Source organism: Schistocerca americana, chromosome 2 (genome assembly GCF_021461395.2).
Source record: "Schistocerca americana isolate TAMUIC-IGC-003095 chromosome 2, iqSchAmer2.1, whole genome shotgun sequence".
Classification (NCBI taxonomy): Eukaryota; Metazoa; Arthropoda; class Insecta; order Orthoptera; family Acrididae; genus Schistocerca; species Schistocerca americana.
In genome coordinates, this window is record NC_060120.1 from 645,339,801 (window position 1) to 645,360,943 (window position 21,143).

Sequence of the window (21,143 nt, forward strand, 5' to 3'; positions counted from 1 at the left end):
CTTGGCAAACCGTAACTGACGATATAGATGAGTCAATATGGTAACACGCAATGGTTGTCGATCGTCAGGTGTGAAGCTCCACGTTCAATAATGTCCGCTGAACAGTGTGCTCCGAAACACTTTTGCCTCACCAGCATTGTACTCTGTCGTCAGAAGCGCCATAGATCGCCGCCGATCCTGCTTTATAGAGCGGGCAAGTCTCCGACCTTCGTGGTTTGTGATGAGTCGTGGACGTCCAACACCATCCTTCAAACACTTACCATAGCTGCTCACGACTGCAGCTCGCGAATAGCGCTCGTTACCAGCGCCGGGCGGTAACAATCTGCCCTTTGTCACAGTCGCTTGGATCAGTGGATTTCCCTATTTGTAGTCCATACCGTCGCTAGAATTGTTCCCCATCCGTCACTTCTCCGCTTGCAGACTTCCCTTCCTTTGTCACGTGACCGCAACGACACAAGGCGTTAGGCAGTGGTCACACGACTTTGTTGCAAAACTTACTAAGGCTAGTTTTAGTAAAATGATGGAAAGCTAATACTATGCAATTAAATATAAGGTTTATGATTTAGTTAAACTAGAAATATGTCTTAATAAATTTGTGTTTTGAAAATAAATCGATTTTCATTGTCAGACCATGTTGTCCGCTTAAAGTCAAAGTTGTGTCTAAAGTGTTCTACATTTCCATACAGCCATCCAATGACCATACTCCCCTGTCGACAGCACCGTCGCCATCGAGCAATCTACTGGCGCTGTTGGTCTTACGTGATAAATCATTTATCGATGTTCATATCATTAACGCTGCGATTAGACTTTCTCGGGACTCACCCATCATGACTCTCGTGTCTGATGAACATTCGACGCACAGGCTTCTGAAATTCAAAAAGTCCTTGAGTCTATATCATATCTGGGATAGTACTCCATACGCTCGCATCTCCGTCACCTATCGATAGTACAGTACATAGCTGAATGCTTTTCAGTACTGTTGGAAGACGGAAGCATCTGTTGACCTGTGTCAGCTATTTGAAAGACATCGCGTGAAAACAAAAAGAGATTTTTCTTAAATTGACGGTGTTTCTTGAAACTTTAGATACATTCGAACCTGGGATGTTCTGCAGAATAAGGATAACAGGAATATTGATCCGCAGACTGTGAATGTGGTCTTGTATTCTTCTTACAAACGGTAATGAACCGGCCTCCCTTCAAATCACGTGGGATCGTTCGTTGACCAAGTGATCCTCGATATTTGTGAGTTGAAAGAGGCTGATTCCACGGCGTATTCAATGTACCGTACTTCTAACGTCCAGAAGCAATGCCACGAGCATAGGTGCCTTGTTCTCCTCAACTTTATATAACATGTGTTCGACATGTGTTCGATACATGGAGGCCCCATTTCAATACCATCCGCTTCGAGCTACGATGAAATGGTGGTATGGTAGAACTATCGTTTGGCGTGAATCTAATTTCGAACGTGGAATTCAGTTTTTCGACTTTCGACCTGTTGTCTTGCTTCCCTTACTTTTCATACACAGGATGATTTTTTTACGCTGTGTACAAACTCTAGGAATTAAGCGATGAGAGGATGCAGAAAAAAAGGTCTAATGAACTTATGTCTAGTATGCATCGTTTTCATGCTAGAGACCATTTATTCATACTTTGTCACAGAGACTGTGGTCTAAGACGCGCTGTACCATGCAGCCACAGTTGCAGTATGGTGGTTTCCTACTAGAGTATGGTACTGTTCCTCATACGTCATATCCTAGCGCCCTCTCCTGTCGTAGGGATTGGTAATGTTGTGCCCGGTTCACTTCTCTGACTCACCTTTGTAGTGGATGTGATACAGCGTTGTACATAATGGTCCCGCATTTGAATCGACAGTTTGCCGACATGGTGTTTACTAACGGAAAGGCAAATGGCAACGGGAGGCGGGCAGCAAGCTTGTATCAGGAGACCTATCCTTGCCGACAACCACAGCAGTCGGTGTTTGCAACGGTGCTTCGCCGTTTGTCTGAGACAAGGTCGTTTCAGGAAGCAGGAAATGATGAAGGACGTACCCGAAATGTTCGGACTCCAGACTTGGAGGATCACGTGATCAACACTGTGGAGGGCGGCCGCCGTGTCAGCACCAGACAGTTGGCCCGCAAGTACAGGGTAAGCCAGACGACAGTGTGGAACATTCTCCATGACAATTGTTACTACCCTTATCACTTACAGCGTGTGCAGGGCTTACTAGCGACAGACTTTCCACATCGGGAGCAGTTTTGTCACTGGTTTCTTCACCAGGCAACCATGATTCTGGCATCTGTGTCATCCATCCTACTCACAGATGAGGTCACCTTTACGCGGAGTGGTGTCTTTAAGTTTCATAACAATCATCTGTGGGATAATATGCAGAACCCCCATGGTATGGTGACAGCGAATCCTCAGCGTCGGTGCAGCCGGAATGTGTGGGGCGGGACAATTGACGACCGTATTTTGGGACCAGTCTTCTGTCAGCGGCGCCTAACAGGCCGGAACTATCGGCGTTTCTTGTGGGTGACTTTGTCTCCCCTCCTGGATGAAGTTCCATTGATGATTCGAAGGGTTATATGGCTGCTACATGATAGTCTTCCAGCCCACTTAGCCGTTAACGCATCTCAATCGTGCCTTCCTGGTCGATGGATCGGACGAGGGGATCCTGTTGCATGGCGTGCTCATTCACCGGATCTCAACCCGCGCGATCTCTCGTTATGGGGCCATCTCAGAACTATTGTGTGTGCAGAGCCCATTCCAGATGTGGAGACACTGGAGCAGCGTATTCGTGCTGACTTTGACACTGCTCGGATGCAGCCTGCCCGATGTGAACGTGTGAGGCAGGACATGCTACGGCGCGTAGACGCATACGCTGAGGAACATGTAAACCGTTTTCAACGCATACTGTTAACTGTGACTTCATGGTACAGCGCGTATAAGGCCGCAGGCACTGTAACTACGTATGACTGAATATATGGTCTCTAGCATGGAAACCATACATTTCAGAACGTAAGTTCATTAGACGTTTTTTGTTCCGTATCCTCTCATCGATCAATCCCTAGAGTTTGTACACGGTGGGAAAAATCATTCTGCATTCTGTACCTGTATAGAATACATAACTGCACTGTCTCATTTGGCGTGTTTCGGTAGATTTGTACAGAACTGGAGGCGGCTGCACGACAACGAGTAACACAACAACACTGTGAGCTACCAAATTTTTTCCTTGCTGTCTTACTTTTCGATGAATTTTTTCTGTGATTCATAGTTTGGAAATAAGTGTACTAACATTTGCATGATGAAACATTTTTTGCTGAGAAGTGGTCGCAAAGCAGTGGTGCTAAAGTATGTAATGACTCGGAGTCCATTTGGTGGACAGGCGGAGTATGTGGCATTAATTGTATGATTACCGCAAGCGGATGAGAATAAACATGGAGAGTACTGTGGGCCCAACTTCGTTTGTTACGGAACTACAAGAAGGAAAGCCGGTGCCACACCTTATCAGCGAACAATGCCTTACATTGCACCGACAACATTTCACTCTGAAGTATGATCCGACTAATTACTTGGTCAGACTTGTATACGGTTAGCCAGCGTGTTAGTTCATTTTGTGTTGGAATAATAGCGAGTTATACCAAAATGTTGACCTTCACTTTTACCTAAGACAAAATTCCTAAGTAGGATCCATCCTATCCATTATTGATGATCTGCGAGAGTCCTAATGATTGAGAAACTGTTACGGTGTTTTTATCAAAGAAATAATAGTGAAATTCCAATAATTTGCGAAACAACAATAAGCGCAGGTGCTTCAGTATAGTAAACAGCAATTTGAAAGACAGTGCTTAAGAAAGTAAAATTTAGTAAAAGATTTTTTGTTGTACTTTTTCATGGACAAATAAGTTTTCAATTTTACGCAGTCAGAAATGTGTGTTAACATCTTTGCCTAGTAATAGTAGTAATTGCACAAAGTGATTGGCAGTAATTGTTAAGAAATAATAATAAATGTTCAAGCTACAAAAAACGAACCAATTTTCTGCTGTTTTCGCCTTGCAGCAAACCCAGGCATTCTTAAGCAAGTTTCTCACCATTACCGGACAGTGATTGTAAAGTCAGAAATTTTGCTCACGTACTGAGCTGGCGGCCGTTAATTCCCTGTAATTCATTAGCTAAACTTGTAACATTTTCCAAATTTAACTAACTACTGACTTCCATTCAGGCAAATTTTATATTTATTTAACCTTAACCTAGTGTTTACTTCTTGTCGTCATTGCTGTAAGTACAGAGCACTGGTATTTCGGTTACAACTGCACCTACATTCCACGTATTTCATTTATTCTTCAGAGTACACACCTCTCCCACGCAACAGGGAACTTTAAGTACAAGGTTCATTTAAGTATTAAGCAGCCGGAAGTGCAGTGGGTGGAGGAGGAGATAAGTGTGTAACATCCCGTCGACAACGAGGTCATTAGAGACGGAGTACAAGTTCGGATTAGGGAAGGACGGGGAAGGAAGTCGGCCGCGCCGTTTACTATCCCGGCATTCTCCTGAAACAGTCTAGGGAAATCACGGGAAACCTAAATCAGGACGTCCGGACGTGGGTTAGAACCATCGTCCTCCCGAACACGAGTCCAGTGTGCTAACCATTGCGCCACCTCGCTCGGTGCAGTGGGTGGTCATAAACGCTCACCCGCACTCTTCGACTAGAGTGGTCGACGTCTTGTTTACGCAATGCATTAATTCCTCAGAGGCACCTGCCTACGTGCTATGTTTATTTGACCACAAGAACTCAAAGACATACATCCAGACATTCAGGCCTGGAAAGACGTGTAACATCGAGGCTGTTGTCGATTCCAAAAAGCTGTTGCGCTTTGTCTTCCTACTTTCTCAAGAGTATTACGGAACTTCCTCAAAATGGTTCAAATGGCTCTGAGCACTATGGGACTCAACTGCTGAGGTCATAAGTCCCCTAGAACTTAGAACTACTTAAACCTAACTAACCTAAGGACAACACACACATCCATGCCCGAGGCAGGATTCGAACCTGCGACCGTAGCGGTCGCGCGGTTCCAGACTGTAGCGCCAGAACCGCTCGGCCACCAGCGGCCGGCGGAACTTCCTCCCCTGTGGCTTGATCTCAGCGAAAACTCCAGTTCCGGAGTTCTGGTATTCGTGGAATTACCTACTTCAATGAACCAGATTGCAAACGTGGATCCGGGGTGCGATTCCGGAGAGTGGGGGAGATCGGGGAGGGGAGCAATCCGGTGCTGTTTCCTTCCCCTTTCGCATCACAACTTGCTTAGGATATTAATAATAATAATAATAATATAAATTGTTTTAATATAATAAGAATATTAATTTGTTTACATCGCCCCTTAAGCATAATAATAGTTAAATCGACACCCTAGCTGCAAACAAGCGTTGATATACATCATTGGCGACATGTTGAAAATGTGTGCACCGACCGGGACTCGAACCTGGGATCTCCTGCTCACATGGCAGACGCTCTATCCAATCTGAGCCACCGAGGGCACAGAGGATAGTAAGCAAGAGATCCCGGGTTCGCGTCCCGGTCGGGACACACATTTTCAACATGTCCCCAATGATGTATATCAACACCGTATATCAACACCTGTTTGCAGCTACGGTGTCGATTTAATTATCATTTCGTTCTAGAGAAGCTGGACGGTCATCAGTGGTATCTGTTCTTTCGGGAATAGATACTACCTTCATATATACGAGGGCAGTTCAATAAGTAATGCAACACATTTTTTTCTGAAACAGGGGTTGTTTTATTCAGCATTGAAATACACCAGGTTATTCCCCAATATTTTAGCTACACAACACTATTTTTCAACGTAATCTCCATTCAATGCTACGGCCTTACGCCACCTTGAAATGAGGGCCTGTATGCCTGCACGGTACCATTCCACTGGTCGATGTCGGAGCCAACGTCGTATTGCATCAATAACTTCTTCATCATCTGCGTAGTGCCTCCCACGGATGGCGTCCTTCATTGGGCCAAACATATGGAAATCCGACGGTGCGAGATCGGGGCTGTAGGGTGCATGAGGAAGAACAGTCCACTGAAGTTTTGTGAGCTCCTCTCGGGTGCGAAGACTTGTGTGAGGTCTTGCGTTGTCATGAAGAAGGAGAAGTTCGTTCAGATTTTTGTGCCTACTAACACGCTGAAGTCGATTCCTCAATTTCTGAAGAGTAGCACAATACACTTCAGAGTTGATCGTTTCACCATGGGGAAGGACATCGAACAGAATAACCCCTTCAGCGTCCCAGAAGACTGTAACCATGACTTTACCGGCTGAGGGTATGGCTTTAAACTTTTTCTTGGTAGGGGAGTGGGTGTGGCGCCACTCCATTGATTGCCGTTTTGTTTCAGGTTCGAAGTGATGAACCCATGTTTCATCGCCTGTAACAATCTTTGACAAGAAATTGTCACCCCCAGCCACATGACGAGCAAGCAATTCCGCACAGATGGTTCTCCTTTGCTCTTTATGGTGTTCGGTTAGACAACGAGGGACCCAGCGGGAACAAACCTTTGAATATCCCAACTGGTGAACAATTGTGACAGCACTACCAACAGAGATGTCAAGTTGAGCACTGAGTTGTTTGATGGTGATCCGTCGATCATCTCGAACGAGTGTGTTCGCACGCTCCGCCATTGCAGGAGTCACAGCTGTGCACGGCCGGCCCGCACGCGGGAGATCAGACAGTCTTGCTTGACCTCGCGGCGATGATGACACACGCTTTGCCCAACGACTCACCGTGCTTTTGTCCACTGCCAGATCACCGTAGACATTCTGCAAGCGCCTATGAATATCTGAGATGCCCTGGTTTTCCGCCAAAAGAAACTCGATCACTGCCCGTTGTTTGCAACGCACATCCGTTACAGACGCCATTTTAACAGCTCCGTACAGCGCTGCCACCTGTCGGAAGTCAATGAAACTATATGAGACGAAGCGGGAATGTTTGAAAATATTCCACAAGAAATTTCCGGTTTTTTCAACCAAAAGTGGCCGAGAAAAAAAATGTGTTGCATTATTTATTGAACTGCCCTCGTACCTTAAGCATAACTTCCAAGAACTGCAGTTCAGTGAAATACATCTCTTGCAAAGCTTTCATCCGGTATTACAATGAAATGAATACCCCTAGCTGCATACAGGCGTTGATATAAGTCAACGGGAACAGTTGAAAATGTATGCCCCGACCGTCACTCGAACCCGGGATCTCCTGCTTATATGGCAGACGCTCTATCCATATAAGCCACCGAGGACACAGAGGATAGTGCGACTGCAGGGACTTATCTCTGGCACGCCTCCCGTGAGACCCACATACCCAACTTATTGTCCCGCACTATATTCATAGTGCCCCTGCGCATTATACTCATTACTCGCGGCTTTTTGTCGATTTCCGTAAGTGCCTGAGCACTGTTGTGCATCCGCACAGAAGAAGATGGTTTAATGGCTGACGAGCCTTAACTAAATGAAGATCGTATCTATTCTTTCGCACATGCCCGAAAGAACAGATACCATCTTCATATATAATTTCATCCGGTAATTTGAGAAGAGTATGCGTTACACAGTTGATTTGAGTTTTGCAATAGCAGCAGACTTTCAAAAGTTAAACAGCGTATTCATATACGTGATGTAACACCGAAGTGTGCACCGACTGCAACCTGTATTTCACTCAGATGTGTGATTGTGAACACAGATCTGCAGGCTATATGAACCGTACGCACCTTCGCGAAGTCAAAGTACCAGGTAACTTACACTCCTGGAAATTGAAATAAGAACACCGTGAATTCATTGTCCCAGGAAGGGGAAACTTTATTGACACATTCCTGGGGTCAGATACATCACATGATCACACTGACAGAACCACAGGCACATAGACACAGGCAACAGAGCATGCACAATGTCGGCACTAGTACAGTGTATATCCACCTTTCGCAGCAATGCAGGCTGCTATTCTCCCATGGAGACGATCGTAGAGATGCTGGATGTAGTCCTGTGGAACGGCTTGCCATGCCATTTCCACCTGGCGCCTCAGTTGGACCAGCGTTCGTGCTGGACGTGCAGACCGCGTGAGACGACGCTTCATCCAGTCCCAAACATGCTCAATGGGGGACAGATCCGGAGATATTGCTGGCCAGGGTAGTTGACTTACACCTTCTAGAGCACGTTGGGTGGCACGGGATACATGCGGACGTGCATCGTCCTGTTGGAACAGCAAGTTCCCTTGCCGGTCTAGGAATGGTAGAACGATGGGTTCGATGCCGGTTTGGATGTACCGTGCACTATTCAGTGTCCCCTCGACGATCACCAGTGGTGTACAGCCAGTGTAGGAGATCGCTCCCCACACCATGATGCCGGGTGTTGGCCCTGTGTGCCTCGGTCGTATGCAGTCCTGATTGTGGCGCTCACCTGCACGGCGCCAAACACGCATACGACCATCATTGGCACCAAGGCAGAAGCGACTCTCATCGCAGAAGACGACACGTCTCCATTCGTCCCTCCATTCACGCCTGTCGCGACACCACTGGAGGCGGGCTGCACGATGTTGGGGCGTGAGCGGAAGACGGCCTAACGGTGTGCGGGACCGTAGCCCAGCTTCATGCAGACGGTTGCGAATGGTCCTCGCCGATACCCCAGGAGCAAAAGTGTCCCTAATTTGCTGGGAAGTGGCGGTGCGGTCCCCTACGGCACTGCGTAGGATCCTACGGTCTTGGCGTGCATCCGTGCGTCGCTGCGGTCCGGTCCCAGGTCGACGGGCACGTGCACACTTCCGCCGACCACTGGCGACAACATCGATGTACTGTGGAGACCTCACGCCCCACGTGTTGAGCAATTCGGCGGTACGTCCACCCAGCCTCCCGCATGCTCACTATACGCCCTCGCTCAAAGTCCGTCAACTGCACATACGGTTCACGTCCACGCTGTCGCGGCATGCTACCAGTGTTAAAGACTGCGATGGAGCTCCGTATGCCACGGCAAACTGGCTGACACTGACGGCGGCGGTGCACAAATGCTGCGCAGCTAGCGCCATTCGACGGCCAACACCGCGGTTCCTGGTGTGTCCGCTGTGCCGTGCGTGTGATCATTGCTTGTACAGCCCTCTCGCAGTGTCCGGAGCAAGTATGGTGGGTCTGACACACCGGTGTCAATGTGTTCTTTTTTCCATTTCCAGGAGTGTATTTGGCGCCGGCCTCGCGACATACGGCGCAAGATGGCGCGGGCGTGCCTGCCGCGCTGGCCTGCGTCTCTCTACGTTGGCTGAGGGGGAGTCCCCGCTTACGTCTAGGAGAAGGCAGTTCCTCGAAGAGCAGCAGCTGGGTGGGGAGGAGTAGCGCCCTTCAGCGACGGGGCTGCGTCCGTTATGCAAGTCGGGTCGCGGAGCTTGGCCTATGTAGACGTCGGCAGTAGCCCGAGAGATTGGTTGCCTGCAGCAACGCCACCACGGCAGGGCGGTGCAAACACGAGGACGTATCTGGTAAGCATCGCATTCAGTGCTGCGAAACTGATTTTAACCCGTGGTACAAATCCCCTAGATTAAGACAGATTTCGCCCGTGGATACATTCGTGAATCTGAATTCAGCCAGTGGTTATAGAGCGGCGGTGGATGTGACCTCCGTGAGTTACGCATGTTGTTGTTGTGTCGTCAGTCCAGAGACTGGTTTGATGCAGCTCTCCATGCTATTCTATCCTGTGCGAGCTTCTTCATCTCCCAGTACCTACTGCAACCTACATCCTTCTGAATCTGCTCAGTGTATTCATCTCTTGGTATCCCTCTACGATTTTTACCCTCGACGCTGCCCTCCGATACTAAACTGCTGATCTCATGATGCCTCAGAATATGTCGTACCAACCGATCCCTTCTTCTAGTCAAGTTGTGCCACAAATTTCTCTTCTCCCCAATTCTATTCAATACCTCCTCATTAGTTATGTGATCTACCCATCTAATCTTCAGCATTCTTCTGTAGCACCACATTTCGAAAGCTTCTATTCTCTTCTTGGCCAAACAACTTATCGTCCACGTTTCACTTCCATACATGGCTACACTCCATGCAAATACTTTCAGAAACGACTTCCTGACACTTAAATCTATACTCCATGTTAACAAATTTCTCTTCTTCAGTAACGCTTTCCTTGCCATTGCCAGTCTACATTTTATATCCTCTCTACTTCGACCATCACCAGTTATTTTGCTCCACGAACAGCAAAACTCATTTACTACTTTAAGCGTCTCATTTCTTAATCTAATTTCCGCAGCATCACCTGATTTAACTTGACTACATTCCATTATTCTCGTTTTGCTTTTGTTGATGTTCATCTTATATCCTCCTTTCAAGACACTGCCCTTTCCGTTCAACTGCTCTTCCAAGTCCTTTGCTGTCTCTGACAGAATTACAATGTCATCGGCGAACTTCAAAGTTTTTATTCCTTCTTCATGGATTTTAATTCCTACTCAAAATTTTTCTTTTGTGTCTTTCTGTGCTTGCTCAATATACAGACTGAATAACGTCGGGGATAGGCTACAACCCTTTCTCACTCCCTTCCCAACCTCTGCTTCCCTTTCATGCCCCTCGACTCTTATAACTGCCATCTGGTTTCTGTACAAATTGTAAATAGCCTTTCGCTCCATGTATTTTACCCCTGCCACCTTCAGAATTTGAAAGAGAGTATTCCAGTCAACATTGTCAAAAGCTTTCTCTAAGTCTACAAACGCTAGAAACGTAGGTTTGCCTTTCCTTAATCTATTTTCTAAGATAAGTCGTTGGGTCAGTATTGCCTCACGTGTTCCACCATTTCTACGGAATCCATACTGATCTTCCCCGAGGTCAGCTTCTATCTGTTTTTTCCATTCGTCTGTAAATAATTCGTGTTAGTATTTTGCAGCCGTGGCTTATTAAACTGATAGTTCGGTAATTTTCACATTTGTGAACACCTTCTTTCTTTATGATTGGAATTATTATATTCTTCTTGAAGTCTGAAGATATTTCGCCTGTCTCATACATATTGCGCACCAGATGGTACAGTTTTGTCAGGGCTGGCTCTCCCAAGGCTGTCAGTAGTTCTAATGGAATGTTGTCTACTCCCGGGGCCTTGTTTCGACTTAGGTCTTTCAGTGCTCTGTCAGACTCTTCACGCAGTGTCATATCTCGTAAATCAGGATTAAAAATAAGTGAGAGTGTGACGTCTTCTCGGGGCGAGAACTGATTCCTCTTAAGTGAGCCCACTGGGGCGTTTTGTTTATTTCGAATCAAGAACGCAGAATTTATGGACTCTTTCATCTCAGGCTATTGATCGGAAAAGTAAGACACGACACCGGACTGATTGCTGAAGCGTGCACATGTGATATTTTGAGCCTGTTAATTACTAGTAGCAGATTATTTGGTGTTCAATCATTACTGCCCGTTATATGTATTGTTCAATTAACAATGCGTCATTGCTGTATTGTAATTCATGTGTGTTGGTCTTTGCCCACTTTTCTCATGACTTATAATTACCACATCTGAAAAATTATTAGGTTTCCATTTACATTAGTTGGGTTCTTGGCATCTTGTTAATTACCCTTTCCCTTCTGTTTTAATTCTTAGTGTTCATATAATTCAAAGGGCTCTGAGTGAAAGATACCTTTCGTGTTTACATATTCTTTTATAGTTTTTAGGTGGTTTTATAATTCAGACAGTTCAGTGTGTAAGGTCTCTTTTGAGTTTGCTGCAAATTGGTATCACTGACATTCTTAGAATTGTTTATGGCAACGTTAATAATACAATTAGGTATTTGGACCTTAAAAATTGTGTATTTTGGTACAAACATTAACGTTATCTTCTAGCAACTAACCACTTCCAGATTTTCGCTTGCTGCACCATTTCACTATCGTTATGCTTGCGTATAAATGTGAGTATTGCTGTTTCTTTAAGTTCATTTTCCCCTACTTTCAGGGAACTCAGCCCTCCTGTAATTTTTTTCCTCAGTTGAAGGTATTTACCATTCTGCTTTGTCTTACTCATCACCATCCGGTTTCATGGTTCTACCTGTGGACGCGGCGGCAGTGTCGGATATGTTGTTCACAGCTTATGAAAAGGCACATTTTCCTTGCTGGAATGTTTGGCCAGTCAGCCCACCAGGTCATCCATGTGGGGTGGTTCTCAAGCAAGCAACTAAATAGAGCTTGCAATACAGTTGTTTAGTTTCCATGTTAATTTATTCTATGAAAGTTAACTGAGAAATTTTGAAATTGATATGCAGGTTCTTAGGAGTATAAGTGCAGAATTGTGATAATTGGTACTTTAATATGTACCCGCTTAAGTGTGTTGTATCTTCTGTGCGTCTAACGGTCTTCCCCCAAACATGTCACATAATTGACTACCATATGGTTTCTGCACGATCGTAACTGTACCACTCAGTGGACATTACCTGTCAGTGTAGACTAGCCGTTTTGCGTCTACGTATCCACACTTCAGTACCTGACCTTCTACCCAGGGAAAATAAGCATTAATGTCTTGCTCTTGGCACATTTACTTGGAGGTACTAACCAACTACAATTATTAGTCTCTAAATGAAGTAAATACTGATGTAATGTTATTCAGTATACTGTCCTCAGTCACCAATAAAAGTACTTCCACGTATGAATATTAACAATAGTGCTTCGTAACTTAGATGGAGACATACAGTACCAATCGCTGTCGCCAGTTCAGTATGAGGTCATAACCATAAAGAAACCGCTGATTTCGCTGTCACTGATTACGAATTCGATGGAAAAGGCGTCGCGGTCACACACTATCTGTAAGCGAACAGTGTCGTAATTATGCCGTATAACAGCCGCCACAACATAACAACCAGAGCAAAGTTCCAGCCAGAAGGAAAGTTCAACCGCTACGTCCCTCCAAACCACCGCCTCGAATTATCACCAGCCGACAGCAGGAATCATGAGATTGAGAGCTATACTCAGATTAACATTGTATACTAAAAAAGACTTTTAACAACTATCCTGTATGTTATTGGTTTCCTTTTGTACATTTGTCTACATGTAGCTGAATGTTTTTTCTTCCATTTGTGATGTGAAACTGAAGATAAGGGTTCGCTTACAGCAGAGTAACTGGCTGCCTTCATGATTCATGGCCTGGAATACCATTTGTTTTCGTAATAGGTTGAAGCGTGACTGGAGGATACACTCGTCCTCTGTTTCACAAGTATATTAAGTGGGTCTAGGACTCAACTGTCCCCAAAAAGCCAGTCCAGTCTCATTTCCTTATTACCACCGTATCTACTTCCTTAGTCTGACATCGGAGGTATACTGTACCGTCTCCAACCATAGAACCTGGAAAATCTCAGCTTGATCCACGTTTGTCTCTCTTCTTGTACTTAGCTTCTCACGTGCCTAAGACGGATTACCTCAAATCCTGCGTCATCCACAATAAGACTGAGACTCAATGTATATTGCGACCTGTATTTTCCTATTGCGCTTACAATTGGATTTTTAGGCCTAAGGTTTATACGCGAGAATCGTACGAAAAGAATAACATAAATTTCCTTTTCATTTCTTTCATTGTATATAGCGTTAAAACCAACCAGCCTTGTGTGATAAGTGTGGATGTTGCCGCAGATTACTTAAACAGGGAATGGTTTGCGAAAATTGCAAGTTATGGACTCAGGAAAAAGGGAATTGGGTAACCAGTGAGGCTCTTCCATGGAATAATTGTAGGTTACGCCACAAAGACCGGAAAATCGAGGAACAGGAGGCGAAGATTGGTGCCCTTCAGGCAGAGTTAGAAAACACGAAATTTGAATTACAACAGCTAAAGGCGGAAAAAGAGAAGGGGTGCTGTGGAAGAGGTAGCAAATTAGCAAATTCGAAATTCTGTTTGGCAGTATATTTCGCTTGCTATCGGAATTAGAGTAGTAAGAGCCTCATATAGATGAAGAGAAAACTATGTTAAAGCCGAACAGTGCTAACAAACTTACAGATGAGTCAAGTAAAAAAAGAACGCACCAAAACAGTGACATATTCCGAAAAATTAACGTATGCCGTTGCGGCCTGCCTAACCACACCCATGGAAATCACGGCATATTCGGAAATAAGAGAAAACAGCCAAATACTTTTCAAGGCAGAATATGAATGTCACTGCTGCTCGTTCCAGTCGCACCAATTTGGGCTGTGTTCTTTGGTTCCTACCTGACGACACCCTCGGAAGAGAAGGAGCCAAATATTTGTGACAACCTACACTGAAGAGCCAAAGAAACTGGTACACCTGCCAAATAGCGTATAAGACCCCCGCGAGCACGTAGAAGTGCGGCAACACGACGTGGCATGGATTCGGCTAATGACTGAAGTAATACTGGAGGGAACTGACATCATGCGTCCTGCAGGACTGTCCGTAAATCCCTATGAGCATGAGGAGGTGGAGATCTTTTCTGAACAGACGTTGCAAGGCACCCCAGATATGCTCGGTAATGCTCATGTCTGAGGAGTATGATGGCCAGCGGAAGTTTTTAAACTCATAAGAGTGTTCTGGAGGTGTGAGGTGTCGCATTGTCATGCTGGAATTGCCCAGGTCCGTCGGAATGCACAATGGACATGAATGGATGTACACTCCTGTAAATTGAAATAAGAACACCGTGAATTCATTGTCCCAGGAAGGGGAAACTTTATTGACACATTCCTGGGGTCAGATACATCACATGATCACACTGACAGAACCACAGCCACATAGACACAGGCAACAGAGCATGCACAATGTCGGCACTAGTACAGTGTATATCCACCTTTCGCAGCAATGCAGGCTGCTATTCTCCCATGGAGACGATCGTAGAGATGCTGGATGTAGTCCTGTGGAACGGCTTGCCATGCCATTTCCACCTGGCGCCTCAGTTGGACCAGCGTTCGTGCTGGACGTGCAGACCGCGTGAGACGACGCTTCATCCAGTCCCAAACATGCTCAATGGGGGACAGATCCGGAGATCTTGCTGGCCAGGGTAGTTGACTTACACCTTCTAGAGCACGTTGGGTGGCACGGGATACATGCGGACGTGCATTGTCCTGTTGGAACAGCAAGTTCCCTTGCCGGTCTAGGAATGGTAGAACGATGGGTTCGATGACGGTTTGGATGTACCGTGCACTATTCAGTGTCCCCTCGACGATCACCAGTGGTGTACGGCCAGTGTAGGAGATCGCTCCCCACACCATGATGCCGGGTGTTGGCCCTGTGTGCCTCGGTCGTATGCAGTCCTGATTGTGGCGCTCACCTGCACGGCGCCAAACACGCATACGACCATCATTGGCACCAAGGCAGAAGCGACTCTCATCGCTGAAGACGACACGTCTCCATTCGTCCCTCCATTCACGCCTGTCGCGACACCACTGGAGGCGGGCTGCACGATGTTGGGGCGTGAGCGGAAGACGGCCTAACGGTGTGCGGGACCGTAACCCAGCTTCATGGAGACGGTTGCGAATGGTCCTCGCCGATACCCCAGGAGCAAAAGTGTCCCTAATTTGCTGGGAAGTGGCGGTGCGGTCCCCTACGGCACTGCGTAGGATCCTACGGTCTTGGCGTGCATCCGTGCGTCGCTGCGGTCCGGTCCCAGGTCGACGGGCACGTGCACCTTCCGCCGACCACTGGCGACAACATCGATGTACTGTGGAGACCTCACGCCCCACGTGTTGAGCAATTCGGCGGTACGTCCACCCGGCCTCCCGCATGCCCACTATACGCCCTCGCTCAAAGTCCGTCAACTGCACATACGGTTCACGTCCACGCTGTCGCGGCATGCTACCAGTGTTAAAGACTGCGATGGAGCTCCGTATGCCACGGCAAACTGGCTGACACTGACGGCGGCGGTGCACAAATGCTGCGCAGCTAGCGCCATTCGACGGCCAAAACCGCGGTTCCTGGTGTGTCCGCTGTGCCGTGCGTGTGATCATTGCTTGTACAGCCCTCTCGCAGTGTCCGGAGCAAGTATGGTGGGTCTGACACACCGGTGTCAATGTGTTCTTTTTTCCATTTCCAGGAGTGTAGGTGATCAGACAGGATGCTTACGTACGTGTCATCTGTCAGAGTCGTATCTACACGTATCAGGGGTCCCATATCACTCCAACTGCACACGACCCACACAATTACAGAGCCTGCACCAGCTTGAACAGTCCCCTATGCAAAGTCCATGGATTCCTGAGGTTGTCTCCATACCCGTACACGTCCATCCGCTCGATACAATTTCAACCGAGGCTCGTCCTATCGGGCAACATGTTTCCAGTCATCAACAGTCCAATGTCTGTATTGACAGGCCCAGGCGACGCGTAGTGTAGTGTAGTTATCAAGGGCACACGAGTGGGCCATCGGCTCCGAAAGCCTATATCGATGATGTTTCGTTGAATGTTTCGCACGCTGACACTTCTTGACGGTCCAACATTGAAATCTGCAACAATTTACAGAAGGGTTGCACTTCTGTCACGTTCAAAAATTCTCTTCAGTCGTCGTTGGTCCCGTTCTTGCAGGATCTTTTTCCGTCCGCAGCGATGTCGGAGATCTGATGTTTTACTGGATTCCTGATTTTCACGGTACACTCGTGAAATGGTCGTTAAGGGAAAGTCCCCACTGTCTCCCATCGTTCGTGCGCCGGCTATAACACCACGTTCAAACTCACTTAATTTTTGATAACCTGCCTTTGTAGCAGTAGTAAACAATCTAACAACTGCGCCAGATACTTGTTGTTTTATATAGGCGTTGCCGACCGCAGCGCCGTATTCTGCCTGTTTACATATCTCTGTATTTGAATACGCAAATCTGTAACAGTTTCTTTGGGGTTTCATTGTAGATTACATGTGTTGGTATAATTTTGTCTGTTACTACAAAGTATGTATAGTAATTTAAAACATTAACCATCCCTATTTGTGTGTTCGTGTGACAAAAAAGTAATGTTGCTATTGGCTGATTAGACCTTGTGTTCTGTGCTTTGACTCTGTGCTGCGATTGGCTGACGAGATCAATTGTCCTGTTCTGAGAGAGCTGACAAAAGCATATCGTGCATCGCAATCTCGGTTTCACTGTTTCCGAAGTTAAGGTGCTGTATTTGGTTGATTTGGTATTTATATCTGCGTATTACGAAATTATGCAGTTTCAATGAAACGTTGCATTAAATATCTCTCCATAACATGTTTTTAGAGTAGTATGTTGCAGCAAAGTGGTAGGAAGTGTGATGCGGTATATAATATCACTAACAACACAATAAAAAGTTGTGGTCCCATAACAATTAACGTTGTTAGTCACTTATCATTAATTCAGGGTGCTTTCCCTGAAATACTGAAAATTGCCATTGTTAGGCATCGCTATAAGAAGGGTGACTCCACAGATGTCAAGTCAACACTACTACATAATTTTCTAACATTTCTGAGCAGGTGATGTACACCTGTCTGTGTAGTAATAGGATACTTAGTCAATCAGTTTGGATTTCAAGAGTTCTATTAAGTCAGCGAATTTTATATTTACTGAGTACATAGTAAGATCTTTGAATGATAAATCACCAGCTGGGATCTTTCGTGACGTATCAAAGGTATTTGTTTGTGTGAGTCATAAAATTCTATCAGAGCAATTAAGTTTTTATGGAATGTGCGTGACATAGTTCTCATTTTAGAAACGGAGTGCAGAAAGTGACTTAGGCTATTCTAGTAAGACAATGAGGGACGCCACATCATCTGCATCGAGAGAAATTATAATGGGAGTCCCACAGGCTCGTATCATTAGCCCACTACTGTTCTTGCTTTATGTTAAGGAATTGCCGTTTTGTTAGAATCAGGAAATCTGCCTGCAGATGTGACGAGCGTTATTGTGAAGCCGAGCAAAGAAGCATCAACAGAGAAAGTAATAAATGACGTTTTATGCAATTTTGTCATATGATGACATGGTTGGAGACGTTCGATGTTATTTGAAAACAAATGTTGATGGTGTTGAGACAGCAACCAGCCACAAATTTATTTTACGTTCTTTTATTCAAAAGGTATAATTACCGGTTCCCAATCATTACAATTCATCGCCAGACAGCTTTCATGATTTCATTAGAACTTGTGGTGCGTTTTTTATTGATTAGTTGTCGTGAAATGTTGATCTAAAATATTTGCTTTCATAATTTGAGTTTTCTAATGAAAGCATGAAAGCCGACTGACGATGAATTGTAATGATTGGGAACCGGTAATTGTACCTTTTGAATAAAAGAACGTAAAATAAATTTGTGGCTGGTTGCGGTCTCAACACCATCAATAATGATGTTTTTGTGAAAGTATGTTGTGTAAAACCATTCAGTAATTTACTTTCTGGGCCAGTGTTCTTATTTGCATACAGTGCATATCTCTGAGTGGACTGTCAACATGACAGTCTCTACACAGTCCAAAACTTGAATAGTGCGTTCCAAACGAGCTCTTTCTGGAGCTCAGTTCTGTCTTTCGAACCGTAAAATGTCATTGTTGTATTTTTGTGAAAAATCATTGATATTGTTGTGCGACTCACATTACCCATTTTCTTCACAAAGAGGTGTGCTTATAATTGTACTCTAGTAAGTACAGCAAACGAGTGGACTTGAAAAAGTAAATTACACATTATAATGGCAGCCCAAGTAAGGATGATAGGACATCTGCTAAGACATGAGGGAATGACTTCCATGGTACTAGAGGGAGCTGTAGAGGGCAAAAACTGTAGAGGAAGACAGAGATTGGAATACGTCAAGCAAATAATTGAGGACGCAGGTTGCAAGTGCTACTCTGAGATGAAGAGGTTAGCACAGGAAAGGAATTCGTGGCGGGCCGCATCAAACCAATCAGAAGACTGATGACAAAAAAAAAAAAAAAAAAAAAAAAAAAAAAAAAAGGAGACCACTTTTGGTCTATTTTTCGTCTCTTCTGTTCATTGTTGAGTGCGTCTTGTGCATGTCTATTCTTCGTCTCAGGTACGATGTTTTTCCAAAATGTACTATTAAATATTACACAGAAAACATCCAATTCTGTTACGCTTGTGCTCACGTGCTGTAAAGCTGCTTCCTTTATTCCCGGAATTTCCGTGTACGACCAGGTGGTTGGTTCATTGTCTTCCTTTTGCCACATCCACGTCTCTGATTGTTGCTGGTAGGTTTGCTCTTCTTCGCCAGTATCATCTTCAATCACCAGCCGCTTACACTGTTTTCGTACAGGAAGTAAAACGTCGCTATCACTGTCACTGCCGCTGTCAAAATATCCTGCAAAATCATTGTTGGCTGTGCCAACACGTGTCTCCCTTTCCTCGTGAACACGTTTGCTACACGTCGGGAACATTGTGAAAGTATTTTTGTAATGTCGGCAGGTCCGAATGCGGCGAAGAACATTTCATGTATGCCGTGTGTACTCGATAAGCTGCGCAACGTGTCAGAGACGTTCTGCTTACATTTGGCGCGTCTCACACACAACATGCGCTTGTTTGGCGCAGTAAATGTACCACGTCTCTGATACGTCTAGTTGATGTTTGGCCAGGTCGGCACGCAACGTCATTCACACGACATTGTAAGCTAAGGGGTTTACAAACTTAGAACGAGGAATGATTGGAGATAAACGCATGGTACATTACATTTAGGAAATCGTTAGGGAACTCAGTATTCCGAGGTCCACAGAGTTAAGAGCGTGCCGAGAATACCAAATTTCAGTTCGGGAGGACGACGGTTCAATCCCGCGTCCGGCCATCCTGATTTAGGTTTTCCGTGATTTCCCTAAATCGCTCCAGGCAAATGCCGGGATGGTTCCCTAATCCGATGAGACCGATGACCTCGCTGTCTGGTCTCCTTCCCCAAAACCAATCAACCAACCAACCAAATTTCAGGCATTACCTTTCACCATAGGCGATTCACATAATGACCGAGAGCAGCGGTGTTTGCGTAGATTTGTCAATGCTGACAGACAAGCAACACTGCGTGAAGTAAGCGCAGAAATCAATGAGGGACGTACGACGATCATATCCGTTAGGAAAGTGCGGCGAAACGTTGCGTTAATGGATTGAGGCAACAGACGACCGACGCGAGTGTCTTTGCTAACAGCAGGACATCGTCTGCAGCGCCTCTTCCGGGCTTGTAACCGTATCGGTTATGCCCTAGACGACTGGAAAACTTATGGTCTGATCAGATGAGTCCCGATTTCAGTCGATAAGGACTGATCGTAGGGATCGAGTGTGGCGCAGACCCCACAAACCCATAGGTCCAGGTTGTCAACAGGATACTGTGCAAGTTGGCGGTGACTCCATAATTGTGTGGGCTGTGTTTACATGAAATGGACTGGGTTGTCTGGTCGAATTGAACGGATCATTGACTGGAAATGGTTATGGTCCGCTATTTGCAGACCATTTGCAGCCATTCATGGACTTCATTGGTTCGAAGAATATTCTGGACAATTAGAGTGGATGATTTGGCCACCCAAATCGCCCGACACGGATCCCATGAACATTTGTGGGACATAATCGAGAGGTCAGCTCGTGTAAAACATCCTGCACCGGCAACACTTTCGCAATTATGGACGGCTAGAGACGCAACATGGCTACAAACGACTTGTTGAGTCTATGCAATGTGGGGTTGCTGCACTACGCCAGGCAGAAGGAGGCCCGACACGATACTGAGGCGTACCCCATCACTTTCGTCACCTAGATGTAAGTAACTGTACCGTAAAAAAATGGTCACATATAACGTCTCCAGTGTCAAGGTATATAATCATACAAGAGTGTCGGAGCATAGATAGGGCGTGCATCGTAGGCTCACGGGCAGAAATTTAGTTGTTGGCGCATGTACCTTGGAAGTCAGTTCGCCCTCTACAACTGCCTGCTTAGTAATGTTTGATGCCTAATTTTACTAATCAGCCAGAGTACAGCAAGTCGTAAACACCTATAATCACCTTTAAGATCGCAATAAAGTGGAGTTAGCCAATCAGGTCGGTGGGCGCGCAAATCCAAGTGGCGCGCCAAATACAATTAATGTCAGTTGTTCTCATAGCAGAAATGATAGCGCACGAGACTGCCCAGCATTTGTATCGGCGTCGATCCTTATTACCGTCCAATGTCCCATTTTTTGTCGCTTTTTTGTTCGGCTTTAGGAAGCAAAAAGAAGAACGCATTTGGTGACGCCGTC

At 45.7% G+C, this 21,143-nt stretch overlaps 1 protein-coding gene across 1 annotated transcript in view; it reads left to right on the top strand.

Annotated features, from left to right (window-relative positions):
- The first annotated feature begins 9,405 nt into the window (after positions 1–9,405).
- Positions 9,406–21,143, top strand: part of LOC124594269 (toll-like receptor 2 type-2) — a 108,922-nt gene continuing 97,184 nt past the window's right edge. The window contains exon 1 of the mRNA XM_047132633.1: positions 9,406–9,507. The gene's annotated coding sequence lies outside the window, so the exon portion shown is untranslated. The remainder of the gene's footprint in view (positions 9,508–21,143) is intronic.